The following is a 16289-nucleotide window of genomic DNA, read 5'->3' as shown; positions in this document are numbered from 1 at the left end:
GTGATACTTTGATTCAATCTGTGGGCTAGAGTTGAGCCACTCCCGCACATTTTCGGGAAGGACTAACTCCAGGGAGGTCTCGAGCAACTCCTGACTGCTTCAAACATTTTCAAAAGTTTCTAGCGTCTAGGTATCGGAGATCCAACCACAGACACACGGAGAGAATTATTCCGGTTTTCCTTTCTTCGGAGAATTGACACTCTGCTTTTTCTTTCTCTTGGCACTTCTCACTAAAGAACCACGCTATTCATGTTCCAAGCGGTGCAGTCTTCTCTCACACGGATTTGGTTCTCTTTTCCCGATGATATACGAGGTGGGAGGATTTCTGATATTGACTGTGGGTTTGTTTATATCGGGGTCTGTCCCAGGCGTACATTTCAAAAGGAGTTCGGCACTAACAGCACACCTCCAGCGTCTCCATTAAGGAAGGACACTGGGGCTGCATCTAATTGGAATTCGGAGGTGGGGGGCAGGCATAGGGAGTCCTGCTGGGGCTTGCTTGAGGTTGTATTTGCATTGCAAATGCAGTATTTTTCTTCAGTTCAGATATTTTAGGGGGAATGGCTGGAGAGGGGGTGAGAGCTCGTGGAAGTGGTTAGAGAGGCTTAACACCCCCCCTCCCCCCGCCCTGCCTCCGTGCTAACCTTTAGGGCCACGAATGCTTCCTGGCCTTGGGAGCAGTCAAGGGAATAAAGCTCCCAGCGGCCCCTTGACTTCCGTGTTCCAGTCCCATGTCATGACCAGATCCGAGTCAAGGCTATAGGACTTCTCGATCGAGCTCTGCTTCTCTCCGCCCTGCCCAACCTTCATCTAGTTCTTGCTAAGCTCTGCTTCTCACTTCAGCTTGGCAAACGTTTATGGAGGATGCTCTATGAACTCAGCGTTCTGCTAGGCAGTGGCAGGGGGGATATAACGATGAGCTGATAAACATACAAGTTGGGAACCGACAAGAGTTCAGGCTGGGAAGTCTTCCAGACTTATTTACATTTTAATTTGGGATTACCAAAAAGCGTTAGTTAACACAAAGGGAGGTAGGACTGAATCAGTGGAGCACGTTGGGTGTTGGGGGTGCAACGTACACAGAGGATCCCGTCCTGCACATTTTAAAGTCATGCCACCGGCGTATCACGCAGTCTCAAAAGAAGAGAAAAATCTCCAACATTCTTTGAGCACGTTAAGATTCTGTGACCCTATGATTCTCACTTGCAGCCAAGTTCCATCTCGGAGGAGCCACGAGATTAGGTAACGTCTTCCAATTCCTGGATGATCCTACCCTGCTGGCGTCCTTCATGTACAGAGATGATTCTGCCTATCAGTTTTAGACGTTCCCCAATTAGACATTTACTCTGTGCTCGATATGGCAGATTATGGGCTGGCGTCACCAGGAGTTGATGATTTCCCGGTATATTGGTTTCCTTAGGGCCGCGGTAGCATAGCATCCACACACGGGATGGCTGATGAAACCACTGAAATTTAGTGTTTCACAGTCCTGGGGGCTAGGTGTCCTAAATCAAAGCATTGCCAGGGTCTCTAAGGAAGGATCCTTTCTTGTCTCTTTACATCTTTGGTAGTCTCGGGGGTTCCTTGGCTTGCGCCAGCCTAACTCCGTCCAATCTGCCTTCACCTTCACACGGCCAACTTCCCTGTGTGCGCATGTCTCTGCTCTTCCAGCAAAAACACCGGTCATACTGGATCAAGGGTCCACCCTACTTTAGTATGGCCTCATCTCAACTTACATCTTAATTACATCTGTAAAGACCCAGTTCTCAAGTAAGGTCACATTCACACATATCGTGGGTTAGGACTTCAACATATCTTTTTGGGGGCACACAATTCCACCCACAGCATCTAGTGACCAACAACGTTTGTTTATGTCGAGGGATAAGGTTTTGATGGGCAGCCATGAAACAGACCAAAGCAAAATGGTCCACGGGGGAGGAAACCATGATCTGACTAACTTGATGTGCTTATCAGTTGTGCTAAAGAGTCCTACAGGTATTCTCCTATCTATAACAGTGGCTTTAACCTTCCTTCCTTCCCACCTCCTTCCCTCCTTCCTTCCTTCCCTCCCTCCTTCCTTCTTTCCCTCCTTCCTTCCTTCCCTCCTTCCTCCCTTCCTTCTCCCCTCCCTCCCTTTTTTCCTTCCTTCTTTCCTCCTTCCTTCCTTCCTTCCTTCCCTCCTTCCTTCCCACCTCCTTCCCTCCTTCCTTCCTTTTCTCTTTCCTTCCTTCCTTTCTTCCTTCCCGCCTCCCTCTGTCCTTCCTTCCTCCCTCCCTCCCTTCCCTCCCTCCTCCTTCCTTCCTTCCTGCCTCCCTTCCCCTTCCTTCCTTCCTTCCTTCCTTCCTTCCTTCCTTCCTTCCTTCCATCATGACATGATCTGGTTAAATATTTGGTGTTGGGAAATTGATGGGAAGATCTGGATCCGAAAAGAGTACTTTCGGAGCACCCGGCTGGCTGGCTCAGTCAGAAGAGACTGAGACTCTTGACCTTGGGTGGTGAGTTTGAGCCCTATGTAAGATATATGAGTTTACTTAAAATAAATAAATAAAATTTTTAAAAAAGGTACTTTCCTGTGAGTAAGGTAAATATTGAAGTACTCCTTAGTTTGTCACATACCCACAAACCATCAGAGAGAGTTTACCATGAGTTTCATAACTGAAGGATCTGTTGTAAGTATTCAGGTTTATATTTGGCTTTGGATTATACATACACCCCCCCCCCCACGCACATTTTAAGTAACTTAGCTTAGAGCACCAACGTTTCAATCTGAGCATTATGGGTGGTAACGTCTCTTATGTGAGATAACTGGGGACACAGTTCCCTGGCACCAAGAGACCAATTAAAGTAATTGGCATTCTGCACGTTTGAATCAATGATGTTGCTCACTGAGCCCAATCAACCAAAGTGAAGAAACCCAGTGCATGCTTTTCTTAGAGCCAGGAGAGGAAAATCTGGCAAAAGAGCTGTCCTCGCAGCCCCCCTTCCCCATAAAGCATTTCCAGTCCTCAATTATCATAGAAAAGAAAGGACAGAAGACTATGCATTATGTTCAGGCTCAGTGTGAGTTATGACGCAGCCCAAAGAGGAAATGGACAAAAAAATTACTAAAATAATGATCAGGAGAAAATTGCCCAAGAGGAGAAAGCTGGTGTGTCCTAAAATCCTGTGCCGGGGTGAGGATCAGAATGGATGCCGATAGGATGAAGCTGGTACAACACACTCGTGTTTTGTTTTAACCTCACTGCTTTGAATACGGACTGGGTCTACATGGGATGTTCGGATCGGTCCTCGTCAGATTCACACACGTTTCAAAACAACTTTTGAAAACAAATGGAGACTGACACGGGATCCCTAGGGACAGCAGGAGTGTCTGGTTGCACTTTTCTTATTTAAAGATTAGTGAAAAATTCTCACTAGCACAGGAAGGAAAAGGGAAATGTGAAATGTAATGGTATTTGGTCAGTGGAGCTAGGGATTTGTAGTGGTGAAAGAAAATACAGATGAAGTTATTTGGATTGTGCTTTTTATATATCTCTTAGCATAATTCGGGCTTAGAACGGATCTCCACTGTGATTTTGTTGGCTTAGTTTTGACCTGAACAAAACGGATTTGCTAGTTCTGTTTCTTCTTTTTATTCAAATGGCACACACCCTCCGGGTTTTGAGAAATCTGATGGTTATCTCTTAGTCAGAACCAAGCTTGCAGAAGTACTCCTTCCAATTTTGGATGGTTAATCATACTGGATTCTTACCAAAGACCTCAAGGGAGACTTAACTTGAAGGACAAAGATGGTTGTCAAGCGGTGGAAGTTCAGGGAAAATAGTTTAGGCAAAGGTGGATTCAATAAGGCAGACGGCAAGAAATAAAATATGCTTCTGGGGAAGAAGCAAGGCAAAGCAAACACACAGGAACTCATTAAAGAAGTATGAATATGCTTTTCATTAGTCAATTTAATTTTGGTTCAAAATGTTAATTAAAAAGTGTACATTTCATCCTTATAGGGCTGGAACTTAAAACAAAAAAACCTCTTGGTTCTCAAGTGTTGGGTTCAATTACTAAAAGCGGGGTTGACAAACAGGCTTCATCAGTGTGAAATTTAGTATCATGAGCCTGGAGTTTGATTTTGGTAATCGATTATAATGAATTTTCCTATCCCTTTCAGGAAACAAAGGCTCAAAAAATCATGGTTATCTATTGCTTTACTTACATTTAGGGAGAGAATTTTGAAGGGAACAAATGTAAGAGGACAAAAAACAAAACCAAACCAAACCTGTCCTTTGCCAAATCTAAGAACGTTGCCAACCTGGGAGAAAAAGGATCCATTTTCCTACATAACCACATGTAATAATTTCCATGAAATTGACATTTTAGAATGATGGCAAAAAGCCAAATGAAAATTTATGGATTCCTGATCCCTAAATTCTGAGCCCATTTGCTTAAGAAATACCTAAAATACACTTTAAAAAGAACCCAATTAATATAATTACAGAGGGTTGAAACAACGCACACAAACGGGATCTGTTTCCGTAAAACACAGCTGTTCTGTTATTTATATTTTGCTATTATTTAAAATGAGAAATGTGGCCATTATGTCAAGCAACTTTTTCAAAGGAGTGAATCTGTTGTCTTCTGCATCATTACATTTTTAAAAGGCCCCTACAACCAATTAGCTTGGAAATCTTATATTCAAGCCTCCTCTGAATATTGCCCCACTTGTAACAAGGAAAGCGTTACATCCAGGTATTTAACGTAACAGAAACAAGGCACAGGCAGCAACTTCTCTCTCGCTCACTCTACCCCCCGCTTCATCAACCCCCTTCCCCCCAAGAAACGAGGCACCCTTTGGGCCTCGGAAGGTGCCTAGCGGGGAGTGGAGCCGCCGGAAGAGCGAGGGCAGAGCGCGCGGTGCCCACACCCTTGACCGCGGGGTGAGCGCGGGTGGCCGCCGTTGGCGCGGGAGAGGGGCGCGGGGTAGGAGTGCGGGGTCTAGGCGGAGCCCCCCACCCCACCCCCCTCCGCCCGGGTCTGGGCATCTGCGACACGAGGCCCGGGGCCCGCAGCCCCCGGCTGGGCCCGGGCGGGGATGGGCGGGCGGGGGGCGGAGCGCGGCGCTGCGCGGCGGGAAAGGGGCGGGGAGGACAGCTCGGGCTCTGGCGGGCAGAGAGGGACGGTGGCAGAACCTGCGGGCTAGGTGGGAGGCTCACCCTCTGGGAGGAAAGGAAGCGAGGATCGCGCGGCCGGAGAGCGAGGAGACGCTTGGAGTCCAGGGCTCGGGCCGCCCACACCTCCTCCTGCGGCGGACACGGCACAGCGAGCGGCGCACCGGCCGCATCCGCGACCCTGCGCGCAGGTGGGCACCCCCGAGCGCGGCGCTCTGCGCCCTCCAGGGCCGCCGCGGGCCGATTGCCCTGGCTTCCAGGCCACCGAGCTCGCGGCCGAAGGCCGGGCAGGTCCGGGGGCAGCGGGAAGGTGCCCGGCCCCTTGGTGTGCACGCTTGTGTGCGCGCGCTGGGCGAGGTAGGGAAGAGGTGCGGCGCGGCTGCCTCCCTCGGGATTCTCCCCCTCGGGTCTCACAGTCCCCACCCCCACCCCCTTCTCACGAGCTGAGCCCCCGAGCGGCTTTGGAAGACTGCGCTCCCCCCACCCCCATCTCCGTGGTGCGTGCAGGTCGCCCCTCTCTTCGCACTCTACACCCGGCAACCATCCGGAGGCCCCCTGCCCTGGGCCCGCGGGACTGTAGAAACCCGGGGAAAGCAGAGAGTGGTGGCAGGACCAGCCGGGGCGTGTGCGGGGAAGGCTGGAGTTGTTCGAGTATTGTCTGCCCGACCGGTGCCTGAGCCCGCGCGCTCGCTCGCGCCCCAGGGCCGGAGTGGGGTTGGGGTGGGGGGGACGGGTGGGATGGGGTTTGCCGAACTTCTCTCTGAAGGCTGACGGTGCACATGCACTTGGCGCCCCGTGCACGTTTGGACGAGGGTTTAATGGAGGCACGTGGGAGCAGGATTGGTCGCTGGCGGGCCCCCAGAGAGCCTCTCCGGATGGCCCAGCGCGTGTTCGGGGTGGGGAAGGGAGTGTTGAGTGTGTGTGAAATGTCCGTCCTAGGGAGCAGGAGGAGAGTGGCTCAAGGAGACTTGATTTTCTTGGATTTGCTGCAATTCCTTAAACCGAACCAGGCTTTCGGGGCGTTAAAAAGGAAATTACCGGTAAGTGGGGACAGATCTCTGGTGGGGCTAAAAAAAAAAAAAAAAAGGCTCGCGGGGTTGCGGGCTCGGCGGGCACGCCGGCTGGGTGGCTTGTGGCGCTATCTCGCCCGGCGGGTGGGGGTGGGGCCGGGGGTGAGGGTGGGGGTGGGGGTGGGGGTGGTGCTTGTGTCTTTGGCTTAAGGTGCCGGAGCTGGGGTACTTGTTCTCGGTGGACTGTGGGACTCGCAGGAGGTAAAAAGCTGTGCGGCGCGGTGTGTTATTCGCAATTAACTCTAGAATCTGTGTCTCCGTCTCTGTTCGGTCTCTCTCACACGCGCGCACACACGCGCACACACACACCCTGTTTCCGTCTGTTATTCTCACTCAACTCTAGAATCTTTGTCTCTCTGCTCTCTCACTCACACAGAACACACCCTGGTTTGATCTGTGATTCTCAGTTAACTCTAGAATCTGAGTCTGTCTCTCTATCTCTGACTCTTCGCGCGCGCGCGCGCACACACACACGCGCGCACACACACACACACACACACACATCCCTCTCATCTCATGGCCGCATTAACTCATTGATAGTTGCTCGTGGATTTTTATTTATTGCTTGTTGTGCTCCTGGATTTTGATTCGTCTTTTTATTCCCCCCCCCAAGGGGGGAAAAAAACCCTACCTGTATTAAAATCTGTGGGGTTTCAGCGTTGTTCGTTCACGTTCAAGATGGGAATAGGGCAGTATGATGAAAATAACCCGATCTAGCTGCTGTTTAGATTGGATAAAGCACTAGTTCATTTTAGACTTGATATTATTATTTGAAATGTACGTTTTACAACCCCGTGGAGAAAGTATCCTTTGCCTGGATCTCGCCCTCTTTTTTTTTTTTCTTCCTTTGTGGTAATTGACAGAATTCTTAATTACCCAGTTAACAAAGTGGTTGAGTTGTCTTCTGATTTTAAATGGCAGATCTTGAAATGGTTGTAGGTTGGCGTGTGGATGACTCCATGTCTTTCTTTAATGAACTGATCAGAATGGTGTTCGTCTGAGACTTAGTGAGTGTATGTTTCGATTCCTAAGTAATTTCTCAAACCATCCGGGGAGAGGGACTCCTCAGAAATTCTCCACACAGAGGAGAAAGAACACTTTTACCTCTTGGAGCAAATATTTGGGCCACTTTTCCCCCAGTTGTCCCTGTTAGTTGCCTGGAAAAGATGTGTGGTTGATGAGTACATGGCTTATTTCTCTTTTAAGTCTACAGGTGGCAGTGTGGAATCCAAAACGGGAGCTTCCAGAAGTGGTGTCTGAAAAATAAGAGTGAATATGCACGAGGGAGCTCGGACAGGAATCACAAAAACCGCAGGTATGTGGAACAATTAATATACCTAGCCAGCTTTGTAATTATTGCATTCCAATATCTTGACATTTACATAGACTTTCATGAAGTGAAACATACTTTGAGGTATTCTCAGAGGAGAAAACAAAGCTCATTTTATTTTAGACGATGGATTTAAATAAAATGCTGCAGGTCTGTCTGTTGCGTTACTTTGTAACTGTTCTAAAAGAAGCGTTGCTTTTCTGTTGTGGCCATGTGGCGTTTGCCTTTAACCAGTTGTTGCTTGACGCTTGCTGTTAAAAACACTCCCTGAACAAATCACCCTGTTGAGCCTAGGTAACAGCTCTGCTTTTCACAAAAACTACGTCTCACAGTTAACTTGGCATACGCTTATCAGAATACCAGTGCGTTTTAAACCAGCGCCAACCCCCCTTTTTAACCATCTCGTCCTTTTTTTTTCTCCTGCCAAATCTAACACATACGAGGTACCTTCATAATTCACCGCTTCGCTGAATGAATGGCAGGTTTAATATGGGATCAACGACCACCAAGTTCAGCAAGTTTTTCATTGTGATGCATTTTCAGAGGATTTGCCTTGATGATCGTTCAAATAGAAAGTTTTGCATATTTTTTTTACAGTTTATTTGGAGGAAGAGAGAGTGACCATGAACGCGGTGGGGGTGGGGGGGCGCATAGAGCGAGGGAGGGAGAAACCCAAGCGGGCTCTGTGTTGCCAGCGCAGAGCCCGAGGAGGGGCTCGAACCCTTGAACCGTGAGATCATGACCCGAGCCGAAATCAAGAGTGGGATGCTTAACCGACTGAGGCAACCTCTGTAAAGTTTTGCGTATTAAGGCCCCTTTTCAGCAACTGGGTAGCCCAGTGTTATGAATGATAGAAGAAGTCGGGGGGGGGGGTCATCCTTGTGGATTTTTATCTTTCCTCACAATGTTGGGCCGTAGCTAATGCTCTCACAAGGAAACGAAAGTCATCACCATATTGGCTGTACGAGGGACAGGCATCAAAATGGCTGTTAGAATGAAGCTTTCTCGTTCCACGGGGTGTATGCATTCATCACAATGCCGGAATGTGGTGATGTCTTGTGATTTTTGACGTTCTGCCTTTACAGCTGAAGAGGGACTGAATTAGCCCCTGCCAGTTGAGGGTGTAAAACAAAGTCAGATGCTGTTCTCGAAGCTTAAAAAGATCAAATTGGACACTTACCAGTAGAAAGCAAATCGGGAGCTCTGACTCAGAAAGCATAGGCTAAGCTAGGGACCTAGAGGTTCCTACTGTAGAGACCCCACGGACCTATGGAGTGGCTTCAGGAAACCCCGTCGTGACATTTAGGAGCACGTAAGTTTGCACTGCGTGGGACTTCGATTCGTGATAGGACTCCGGCGCTGGGAGGTAACCAGTCATCCCCAAGGCATCTGGCACGAATAGGGTCTAATCTTCTAAGTCAGAAGGGAAAAGAGCAAACAGTTGAGATTTTATGCCTCTTTTGGATCCTACTGTTCTCATGGTAGAGACATGAGGTGCTTCAGAGATCTATCATTTTTGTGGTGTAACATGCATACAACAAATTGTAAAATGCGTTATGCTAAAGTGTACTGCTTCGTGAATTTTGACGTGTGTGCACACCCATCCATGGGAGCACCACCCAGGTCGAGATCTAGAACACTTCTAGGCACCCCCCCCCCCCCAGTTTTTATCCCATTTCCCACCTGAAGGTAACCACATTCTGGTTTTTCTTTCACATCGTGATTTGTCAAAACTGGGGGCGCCTGGGTGGCTGGGTTAAGCGTCTGACTTCGGCTCAGGTCATGATCTCACGGTTTGTGGGTTCGAGCCCCGCATCGGGCTGTGTGCGGAAGCCCAGAGCCTGGAGCCTGCTTCGGATTCTGTGGCTCCCTCTCTCTCTGCCCCTCCCCCTCTCACACTCTGTCTGTCTCCCTTTCTCAAAAATAAATAAACATTAAAAGAAATGAAAAAACATCCCTCCATCCACTAGTTTTGTCTCCCATGACGCTCCACATGAATAGTGTCCTATAGAAGGGACGCTCGCACCTGCCATTCCCATTAACACAATGTCTAGGACAGTCGTCCATGTTAGTGCGTGTGGTAGTAATTCAGTCTCGTTTATTGTTGATTGGTAGTTCCGTTGTATGGACGTAACCGCATTTGTTGATCCGTTCTGTTGCATTTCTGGGTTTTCAGCGTGTGGCCAATGTGAAAAAGCAGCTATGAGCATTCTTGCTAACGTTTTTCACTGCACGTACCCACTCATTTCTCTTGCCCACATTCCTGGGAATGGAGTGGCGGGGTCATAGAGTAGGCTTTTATTTAGCTTTAGTAGACAATTGCCAAATAGTCTTCCAAAGTGACTGCAGCAATTTAAAGTCTACCAGTAATTGGGGTGCCTGGGTGGCCCACTCGATTAAGCTTCTGACTTGGGCCCCGGTCATGATCTCACAGTTCCGTGGGTTCGAATCCCACGTCGGGCTCCGTGCTTGACAGCTCAGAGCCTGGAGCCTGCTTCAGATTCTGTGTCGCCCTCTCTCTCTGCCTCTCCCCCTCTCATGCTCTGTCTCTGTCTCTCTCTCTCTCAAAAATAAATAAACATTAAAAAAAAAATAAATTCTACCAGTAGCGTAAGGAGCTCTGTGTTTTTGCTAACACTTGGTTTTGTGGGGCCTTTTAACTTCATCTATTTTCTAAATATTTATTTTTGAGAGAGAGGGAGAGAGTGAGCGCATGTGCGAGCGAGTGGAAGAGGGGTGGAGAGAGAGAGGGACAGAGGATCCGAAGCAGGCTCCACATTGACAGCAGAGAACCCGATGCAGGGCTCGAACCCGTGGACCCGGAGATCATGAACTGAGCCGAAGTCGGACGCTTACCTGACGAAGCCACCCAGGCGCCCCTAACTTCAGCTGTTTTTGGTGGGGGCATTCTGGTATCTCCCTGTGGGTTTTAAAATTAAAAAAAAAAAAAAACCAACTGTCGTAAAAACACACATAACACTACCATCCATCTCCAGAACTCTTTTCATCTTGCAGAACTGAAACTGTGCCTGTGAAACAGTAAATCCGTACCCCCCCCCCAGCCCCAATCCCTGTTCTCTCTTCCCCCAGCCCCTGACAACCACCATTGTATTTTCCGTCTCTATGAACCAGACTACTTTAAAGGACCTCAGATGAGTAGAATCATAGAATATGTGTTCTTTTTTAACTGGCTTCTTTTACGTAGCATAATGCCCTTAGGATTCATTCACGTTGGGGCGCCTGGGTGGCTCAGCTGGTTAAGCATCCGACTCTCTTGATTTCGACTCAGGTCATGATCTCACGGTTTGGGAGATCGAGCCCCGCCTCTGGTTCTGTGCCCACCGCGCAGAGCCTGCTTGGAAGGTTCTCTCTCCTCTCCCTCTGCCCCTTCCCCCACTTGTGCTCTCTTCCTCTCTCAAATAAATAAGCTTAAAAAAAGAGTCATGTTGTAGTATGTGTTAGAATTTTTTTTAAGGCTGAATAATATTCTGTACACCTAAACCCCATTTTGTTTAGCCACTTGTCAGTCCGTGGACACTTGTTTGCTGCCCCCTTTTGGCCACTGTGAATAGTGCTGCTCTGAACATGGGTGTCGAAATATTTTGAGACCCTGCTTTTCTATTTTCTGGAACTGTGTGTAGGGGGTTCTGATTTCTCCTCATCCTTGCCAACTTCTCTTCTCCTGTCTCCTCTCCTCTCCTCTCCTCTCCTCTCCTCTCCTCCCCTCCCCTCCCCTCCCCTCCCCTCCCCTCCCCTCCCTTCTTTTCTCTTCTTCCTTTCCTTTCCTTTCCTTTCCTTTCCTTTCCTTTCCTTCTTTTTTCTTCTTTTCTCTTTTCCCTTTTCTTCTCTCTTCTCTCCTTTTTTTTCTTTTCTTTTTCACTTTTCTTCTCCCTTCTGTCTTTTTTCTTTTTTTCTTTCCTTTCCTTTTCTCTTTTTCCTTTTCTTCTCTCTTCTCTCCTTTTTTTCTTCCTTTTCTTTTTCACTTTTCTTCTCCCTTCTGTCTTTTCTTTTTTTTCTTTCTCTTCCTTTCCTTTTCTCTTTTCCCTTTTCTTTTCTCTCCTTTTATTTCTTCCTTCTTTTCTTTTTCCCTTCTCCCTTCTCTTTCTTTTCCTTTTGTTTCGTTTCCTTTTTTCTTTTTTTCTTTTCCCTTTTCTTATCTCTTCTCTTTTTATTTTCTTCCTTTTCTTTTCTCCTTTTTCATTTTTTCTCTTTCTTTCCTTCTTTTTTCTTTTCCCTTTTCTTCTCTCTTCTCTCCTTTTTTCTTTTTTCCTTTTATTTTCTTTTTTCCCTTCTCTTCTCCCTTCTGTCTCTTTTTTCTTTTCTTTTGTTTCCTTTCCTTTTTTTCTTTTCTCCTTTTCCCTTTTCTTCTCCCTTTTCTTTTTTCCTTTCCTTTCCTTTCCTTCTTTTTTCTTTTCTCTTTTCCCTTTTCTTATCTCTTCTCTCCTGTTCTTCCCTTTTCTTTTTTCCCTTTTCTTCTCTCCTTTCCTTCTCTTCTCTTGTCTTCTCTTGTGTATCTTTTCTTCCTGATAGTAGTCCTCCTAATGGGTGTGAGTGGGTCCTTATTTATGGTTTTAATTTATGTTTCCTGGTAAGTAATTTTAAGTGCCATTTCATATACTTGCTGGCATTGCAATATCTTTGTGGGAAATTTCGATTAAAATGTTTTGGCCGATTATGATTTTGGTTTTGATTTCTTTGTTTGAGTCCTTTCATATTCTGCATAGGAGTCTTTCGTCAGGTATACATATCACAGATATTTCCTCCCAGTCTGTGGCTTGCCTTGTCACTCACTGTCTTCATGCTATCTTTGGATGGTTTTTAATGAAGCCCAGTGATGGGTTTTTTTTTTTCTTTTATGGCTGTTGCTTTTTGTGTTCTGTTTATAAAATCTTTGCCTGCTTTGGGGTTATTTTTTAAAGCCTCTCTTTTAGTTATTGAAAATACATGAAGGCAACCTGTTTGGAAAATGCAGTATATTACTTATAAGCTTATTTCAAAATTTTTTTTTCAACATTCATTTATTTTTGGGACAGAGAGAGACAGAGCATGAACGGGGGAGGGGCAGAGAGAGAGGGAGACACAGAATCGGAAACAGGCTCCAGGCTCCGAGCCATCAGCCCAGAGCCTGACGCGGGGCTCGAACTCCCGGACCGCGAGATCGTGACCTGGCTGAAGTCGGACGCTTAACCGACTGCGCCACCCAGGCGCCCCTCTTATAAGCTTATTTCAAAAAAGTGCCCTAAGAATGAAAGTTGGTAATGGTCTTTGCTGCAGCAGGTGCCAGAGAAGGGGTTTGAAAAGGTGTGTTTTTGAATAAGATACGTGGACACAGATGCTGTTACTCAAGTGGCCCCTGCTCCGGTCTCCCCGTGACACTGATTATGTCCTCAGGACCCGTCTGGAGTAGGAAGTACCCTAGGGAAGAGCCTGGTGATGACTTAGCTAGGGGAAAGAATGTGGCAAAATGGATGACGATCCATTTTTCCTTAATTCATAATCCATACTGGCTGAATGATCCTTCCCCTCTCTTTTCCTTTCCTTCCCTTCTTTCTTCCGCAAGAAGGGTTGCTCTGTTTGATCTCCCTTCTTTCCTTTGCCCCTGAAATAGGAATGGCCCTCAGGATTCTGCCATTCGTTAGCTTTTTGTCTCCTCCACCTGTATCTTGTTGCCTCAGAGCCCTGTGTTCAAGTTCCCTCTCAGGCCTTGAGTTGTTGCCCTTCTCCCTCTGCCCCTCTGCCCTCTGTTCTAAAGACTCCCCAGGTCTTGGGGCGCCTGGGTGGCTCAGTCCGTTAAGCGACCGACTCTTGATCGCAGCTCAGGTCATGATCTCCCGGTTCGTGAGTTCGAGCCCCACATCGGACTCTGTGCTGACAGCACGGAGCCTGTGTGGCATCCTGTCTTCCCCCCCCCCCCCCCCCCCCCCATCGCTCCCGCCTCTCAAAATAAATAAACCTAACAAAAAGCAGACTCAGGTCTTTATCTCCTACTCCCACCTCCTGGCCTTCCACAGAAGGTCTGGATCTATGTCCTTATCTGCCTCCTGGACGGCTCCCACGGGATATCCTCCAGGTGCCTTTGTAAAGCACACGTGTTGTTCTTCGGTCTGCTCTTCCTGCTTTCCTGCCTTCATGAATGTATTTACCATGAATCCAGGATCCCAAAGTAGAAATCCTGGCCCTGTCTCCAGCCTCCTGCGCAGCTCCTATCCCTCTCACAGCCTATATTTAGTTTGGTTCGGGTCCCCTTTGGGATCGCAGTAATAGCCTTCCGACTGATCTCTCTGATTCTTCCCCTTGCCTCTAACCCCCCACCTGTCATCAGCTTTCCTTTCCCCAAACGCAGGTTTAATCGTGTCATTTCCTACTTAAGAATGATTTGTAGCTCTCTACGGCCTACAAGAGGCATTCACATTCCTTCGCCTTCAACCTTCTTTTCCTGTTCCATCGTCTGCCGTTTCCTCCCCGCACTCCATCTGTCCTAAACTATTTTCCATTCCTAGAACATTCCTTGAGTTCTTTCCTCAAGCATCTGTGCTTTCTGCACGTGCCGTTTCTCTTCTACTTCTGACGCCCGTTCCTATCTGCTGGTGACCTCCCATTTTTTGCTTTAAAGTGTTGTGTTTATTATTTATTCTCAGAAAGACAGAGAGAGCGTGAGCAGGGGAGCGGCTGAGAGAGAGAGAGAGGGAGGGGGAGGGAGAGAATCCCAAGCAGGCTCCACCCTGGTAGCCACGCTAGATCCCGGGAACCGTGAGGCCACGGCGTGAGCCGAGATCAAGAGTTGGACGCTTGACCGTCTGAGCCACCCAGGCGCCCCTACTTTTTCTTGAAAAACTGGCTCCCGTGTGACCTTTTCTTTGAGGGAGCCCTCCTGTCCTCTAAGTAGATCGTGTTATTCACACTTCTTTTAGGGTTGTTAGAGGGGATGCCAAACTTTGGCACCACTGCGTGTTAATCTTGGTGGTGCCCTCCGTAATTACCGAGAGTAGTACTTCCAATGTGAAGGCATTTAACACTTGCTCACTGAATGAATCCTTTCTTTACTATAGCAGTTAGCTTTTGCTGCTTAACAGAACACCACAATGTGGGTTGAGTCAGTGGTTTCAAGCCACCCGCATTGTCATTAGTTAGCTCTTAGGTCGGTTGGCTATTTGGACGGGACTCCGCTAGGCAGGTCTTTGGATCTGGGCAGGTTTTCTGCTGGGTGGGTTGGGGGCTGGCTCTTCTAGGATAGCCTCAGCTCCAGCCCCATGTTTTTGTGGTTTTTTTTCCTTTTAATTTTCTTTCTTTCTTTCCTTCCTTCCTTCCTTCCTTCCTTCCTTCTTTCTTTCTTTCGTTCTTTCTTTCTTTTTTAAAGTAATCTCTATACCCATTGCGGGGCTCAAACTCATAACCCCAAGATCCAAGAGTCCGGGAGTCACATGCTCTTCCGACTGAGCCAGCCAGGTGACCCCCCTGTGCTTTTTTTTAATTTTTTTTTTAACATTTATTTATTTTTGAGACAGAGAGAGACAGAGCATGAACGGGGAGAGGGTCAGAGAGAGAGGGAGACACAGAATCGGAAGCAGGCTCCAGGCTCTGAGCGGTCAGCACAGAGTCTGATGCGGGGCTCGAACTCACGGACCGTGAGATCGTGACCTGAACGAAGTCGGACGCTCAACCGACTGAGCCACCCAGGCGCCCCCCCCCCCCGTGCTTTTTTTAAAAATATCTTTTAACCAGGCTAGCTCGGGCTCGTTCGCACTGGGGGTGTTAGGGTTCTAAGAGGGCCCAGGTATGCAAGGTCTCTTGAGGCCTAGGCTTGTAACTGCCTCCAGGTTACTTCCTCTGAATTCTGTTAGCCAAAACGAGCACGGATAGAGGAGAAATATTGCAGCCCTTTTTGCGAGTAACATACTGCGTTTGCCTAGAAGCAGGAATATGAGATACGGCCAGGGGTGGTCCAGGGGGTTGGAGGGAGGATGGTTGTAACCCCAAGTGCATCCAATCGCATCCAAGAGGAGCCCAACTAAGATGGCCCCATGTTTCCTAGCGTGCTCTTGATTCTCCCCTCAAGTCCTCTGTCCTCATCCTTTCATCCAAAGCATATTTGAGACAGCCCCAGTTTCTTTTTGGCCTTGATGAGGTACCTTTGATGCTGTAGGATGGGCGGATTGCTCTCGGTGCGGGAGAATGGACAAGCATCTCTCTGTTTCCTCTGTATTCTGGAAGCCGCTGTAGATACCTTTGGGCATTGGGGACCTTCTTGTTACGACGCATCCTTTAGTGTTTGCCATCGATTTGCCTCTCACATCCCATTTATTTATTTATTTATTTATTTATTTATTTATTTATTTTAGATTGTTCAGTTTCTTTTTATTTTTTTATTTAAAAAAAATTTTTTTTCAATATATGAAGTTTATTGTCAAATTGGTTTCCGTACAACACCCAGTGCTCATCCCAACAGGTGCCCTCCTCAAGGCCCATCACCCACTTTCCCCTCCCTCCCACCCCCCATCAACCCTCAGTTTGTTCTCAGTTTTTAAGAGTCTCTTATGCTTTGGCTCTCTCCCACTCTAACCTCTTTTTTTTTTTCCTTCCCCTCCCCCATGGGTTTCTGTTAAGTTTCTCAGGATCCACATAAGAGTGAAACCATATGGCATCTGTCTTTCTCTGTATGGCTTATTTCACTTAGCATCACACTCTCCAGTTCCATCCACGTGGCTACAAAGGGCCATATTTCATTCTTTC

At 47.7% G+C, this 16289-nt stretch overlaps 1 long non-coding RNA gene across 1 annotated transcript in view; it reads left to right on the top strand.

Annotated features, from left to right (window-relative positions):
- Positions 1-5170: 5170 nt before the first annotated feature.
- Positions 5171-16289, top strand: part of LOC109496507 — a 41609-nt gene continuing 30490 nt past the window's right edge. Inside the window, exons 1-3 of the long non-coding RNA XR_002739850.2 lie at positions 5171-5350; positions 6099-6199; positions 7436-7544. This is a non-coding gene — a long non-coding RNA (uncharacterized LOC109496507). The remainder of the gene's footprint in view (positions 5351-6098; positions 6200-7435; positions 7545-16289) is intronic.

The sequence above is a fragment of the Felis catus genome, chromosome X (genome assembly GCF_018350175.1).
Source record: "Felis catus isolate Fca126 chromosome X, F.catus_Fca126_mat1.0, whole genome shotgun sequence".
NCBI classification, from domain to species: Eukaryota; Metazoa; Chordata; class Mammalia; order Carnivora; family Felidae; genus Felis; species Felis catus.
Note: the sequence above shows the minus strand (reverse complement) of the source record. Positions and strands in the feature narration are given on the sequence as shown.